The sequence below is a fragment of the Arachis ipaensis genome, chromosome B7 (genome assembly GCF_059453495.1).
Source record: "Arachis ipaensis isolate K30076 ecotype BB chromosome B7, ASM5945349v1, whole genome shotgun sequence".
NCBI classification, from domain to species: Eukaryota; Viridiplantae; Streptophyta; class Magnoliopsida; order Fabales; family Fabaceae; genus Arachis; species Arachis ipaensis.
This window is the reverse complement of record NC_142442.1, coordinates 116,058,755-116,063,367: the sequence shown is the minus strand read 5'-3', so window position 1 is coordinate 116,063,367 and position 4,613 is coordinate 116,058,755. Positions and strand designations below refer to the sequence as shown.

Sequence of the window (4,613 nt, the reverse complement as noted above, 5' to 3'; positions counted from 1 at the left end):
CTAATTTCTTGTTAGTCAAGTAATCAACTTTAATTTTAAAACTTTCTCTTTTTAATTTGATTTTCAATCATATCTTCTCAATCATATCTTTTCAATCACATCTTTTTCAAAATTAAGTTTCAATCATATCTTTTTTATTTCTAATTTCAAAATCTTTTTCAAAAATCACTTAATTTCTTTCCCAATCTTAATTTTTGAAAATCTCAATCAAATTTTCAAATTTCTTTTTATTATTCTAAAAATCTTTTAATTTAATTTCGAAAATTCTTCCCCTCTTCTCACATCCTTCTATTTAAGGGACTAACAGTCCTCCTCAATGTGCAATTCAAACTCTATCCTTCTTGATAAGTTCAAATTCTCTTCTATCTACCTTCTCCTTCTATTCTTCTTTTCCTCTGACACCTCAAGGAATCTCTATACTGTGACATAGAGGATTCCATACTTTCTTCTTCTCTCTTTCATATGAGCAGGAGTAAGGACAAAGACATTCTGGTTGAGGCTAATCCTGAACCCGAAAGGACCTTGAAGAGAAAGCTAAGAGAAGCTAAAGTACAACTCTCTGTAGAGGATCTAACAGAGCTTTTCAAACAAGAAGAAGCCATGGCAGCCAAAAACACCAACAATGCAAGGAAGGTGCTTGGTGACTTTACTGCACCTACTCCTGACTTCTATGGGAGAAGCATCTCTATCCCTGCCATTGGAGCAAACAATTTTGAGCTTAAGCCTCAATTAGTTTCTCTAATGCAACAGAATTGTAAGTTTTATGGACTTCCATTGGAAGATCCTCATCAGTTCTTAGCTGAATTCTTGCAAATCTGTGACACTATCAAGACTAATGGGGTTGATCCCGAGGTCTACAAGCTTATGCTTTTTTCCTTTGCTGTAAGAGACAGAGCTAGGAGATGGTTGGACTCACAACCTAAAGAAAGTCTGAACTCTTGGGAAAAGCTAGTTAATGCCTTCTTGGCAAAGTTCTTTCCACCTCAAAAATTGAGCAAGCTTAGAGTGGAAGTCTAAACCTTCAGACAGAAGGAAGGTGAATCCCTCTATGAAGCTTGGAAAAGATACAAGCAATTGATCAGAAGGTGTCCTTCTGACATGCTTTCAGAATGGAGCATCATAGGTATCTTCTATGATGGTCTGTCTGAACTATCCAAAATGTCATTGGACAGCTCTGCTGGAGGATCTCTTCATCTGAAGAAGACGCCTACAGAAGCTCAGGAACTCATTAAAATGGTTGTAAATAACCAATTCATGTACACCTCTGAAAGGAATTCTGTGAATAATGAGACAAATCAGAAGAAAGGAGTTCTTGAGATTGATACTCTGAATGCCATACTGGCTCAGAATAAAATATTGACTCAACAAGTAATATGATTTCTCAGAGTCTGTCTGGAATGCAAGCAGCAACAGGCAGTACCAAAGAAGCTTCATTTGAAGAAGAAGCTTATGATCCTGAGAATCCAGCAATGGAAGAGGTGAATTACATGGGAGAACCCTATAGAAACACCTATAATCCTTCATGGAGAAATCATCCAAATCTCTCATGGAAGGATCAACAGAGACATCAACAAGGTTTCAACAACAGTAATGGTGGAAGAAACAGGTTTAGCAATAGCAAGCCTTTTCCATCATCTTCTCAGCAATAGACAGAGAATTCTAAGCAGAGCCACTCTGACTTAGCAACTGTAGTCTCTGATCTAATTAAAACCACTCAAAGTTTCATGATTGAAACAAGGTCCTCCATTAGAAATTTGGAGGCACAAGTAGGTCAGCTAAGCAAGAAAGTTACTGAACTCCCTCCTAGTACTCTTCCAAGCAATACAGAAGAGAATCCAAAAGGAGAGTGCAAGGCCATCAACATAACCCACATGGCCGAACTTGGAGAGGAGGAAGAGGCAGTGATCTCCACTGAGGAAAACCTCACTGGACGTCCACTGGCCTCCAAGGAGTTCCCTCATGAGGAACCATGGGAATCTGAGGCTCACACTAAGACCATAGAGATTCCATTAAATTTACTTCTGCCATTCATGAGCTCTGATGAGTATTCTTCCTCTGAAGAGGATGAAGATGTTACTGAAGAGCAAGTTGCTAAATACCTTGGAGCAATCATGAAACTAAATGCCAAGTTATTTGGTAATGAGACTTGGGAGGATGAACCCCTCTTGCTCACCAAAGAACTGGATGACTTGACTAGGCAAAAATTACCTCTGAAGAGACAAGATCCTGGAAAGTTCTCAATACCTTGTACCATAGGCACCATGACCTTTGAGAAGGCTCTGTGTGACCTAGGGTCAAGCATAAACCTCATGCCTCTCTCTGCAATGGAGAAGCTAGGGATCATTGAGGTACAAGCTACAAGAATCTCACTAGAGATGGCAGACAATTCAAGAAAACAGGCTTATGGACTTGTAGAGGATGTCTTGGTAAAGGTTGAAAGCCACTACATCCTTGCTGATTTCATGATCCTAGAGACTGGAAAGTGTATGGATGAATCCATCATCCTTGGCAGACCCTTCCTAGCCACAGCAAAAGCTGTAATTGATGTTGACAGAGGAGAATTGATCATTCAAGTGAATGAAGACTCCCTTGTGTTTAAAGCTCAAGGATATCCCTCTGTAACCATGGAGAGGAAGCATGAAGAGCTTCTCTCAATACAGAGTCAAACAGAGCCCCCACAGTCAAACTCTAAGTTTGGTGTTGGGAGGCCACAACCAAACTTTAAGTTTGGTGTTGAACCCCCATATTCAAACTCTAAAGTTTGGTGTTGGGAGGTTCCAACATTGCTCTAAACATCTGTGAGGCTCCATGAGAGCCCACTGTCAAGCTATTGACATTAAAGAAGTGCTTGTTGGGAGGCAACCCAATCTTTAATTATCTATGTTAAATTTCTATTTTCTTTTGTTATTTTATGTTTTCTGTAGGTTGATGATCATGTGAAGTAAAAAAAAACAATTGAAAAAAGCAAAAACAAAAAGAAAACAGTATTAAAAATAGAACACCCTGGAGGAGAAACTTACTGGCATTTAAACGCCAGTAAGGGTAGCAGAATAGGCGTTAAACCCCCAGTCTGGCACCATTCTGGGCGTTTAACGTCAGAAATAGGCACCAGACTGGCGTTTAACGCCAGGAATGGGCAAGAAGCTGGCGTTAAATGCCAAAAATGGGCAGCAGCCTGGCGTTTAACGCCAGGATTGGCAGAAAGAGGCATTTTTGCACGCCACTTGGTGCAGGGATGAGATATCCTTGACACCTCAGGATCTATGGACCCCACAGGATCCCTACCTACCCCACCTCTCTCTCTCTTCTTCACCCATTCCCCAATCACCTCAATACCTCTTCCCCAAAAACCCCTCACCTATCAAATCCCACCATTCTCTTCACCACTCACATCCATCCTTCATAAAACCCCACCTACCTCACCATTCAAATTCAAACCACTTTCCCACCCAAACCCACCCATAATGGCCGAACCATACCCTCCTCTCCACTCCTATATAAACCCATCTTCACTCCTTCATTTTCATACAAAATACACACTACTTCTCCCCCTTGGCCGAAACACTAAGCCCCCTCCATCTCCTCTATTTCTTCTTCTTCTACTCTCTTCTTTCTTCTTTTGCTCGAGGACGAGCAAACCTTCTAAGTTTGGTGTGGTAAAAGTGTTGCTTTTTATTTTTCCATAACCATTTATGGCACCTAAGGCCGGAGAAACTTCTAGAAAGAGGAAAGGGAAGGCAAAAGCTTCCACCTCCGAGTCATGGAAGATGGAGAGATTTATCTCAAGGGTGCATCAAGACCACTTCTATGAAGTTGTGGCCAAGAAGAAGTTGATCCCCGAGGTCCCTTTTAAGCTCAAAAAGAATAAATATCCGGAGATCCGACATGAGATTCGAAGAAGAAGTTGGGAAGTTCTCACCAACCCCATTCAACAAGTCGGAATCTTAATGGTTCAAGAGTTCTATGCCAATGCATGGATCACCAAGAACCATGATCAAAGTGTTAACCCGGACCCAAAGAATTGGCTTACAATGGTTCGGGGGAAATGCTTAGATTTTAGTCTGGAGAATATAAGATTGGCATTCAACTTGCCCATGATGCAAGGAGATGCACGCCCCTACACTAGAAGGGTCAACTTTGATCAAAGGTTGGACCAAGTCCTCATAGACATTTGTGAAGAGGACGCTCAATGGAAGAGAGATTCAAGAGGGAAGCCGGTTCAACTAAGAAGGCATGACCTCAAGCCCGTGGCTAGGGGATGGTTGGAGTTTATCCAACGCTCAATCATTCCTACTAGCAACCGGTCTGAAGTTACTATAGATCGGGCTATCATGATCCATAGCATCATGATTAGGGAGGAAGTAGAAGTTCATGAAGTTATATCCCAAGAACTCTACAAGGTGGCGGACAAGTCATCTACTTTGGCAAGGTTAGCCTTCCCTCATCTCATTTGTCACCTCTGCAATTCAGCTGGAATTGACATAGAGGAAGGCATCCTCATTGATGAGGATAAGCCCATCACTAAGAAAAGGATGGAGCAAACAAGAGATCCCACTCATGGACATGAGGAAATTCCTCATCATGAAATCCCTGAAATGCCTCAAGGGATGCAT

General features: G+C 41.4%; 1 non-coding gene across 1 annotated transcript; it reads right to left on the bottom strand.

Moving 5' to 3' along the window:
* Positions 1-996: 996 nt before the first annotated feature.
* LOC148553830 (small nucleolar RNA R71) lies at positions 997-1,104 on the bottom strand. The gene has a single exon (XR_015893437.1). It is a non-coding gene; the product is annotated as a small nucleolar RNA R71 (small nucleolar RNA).
* Between the last annotated feature and the right edge of the window lie 3,509 nt (positions 1,105-4,613).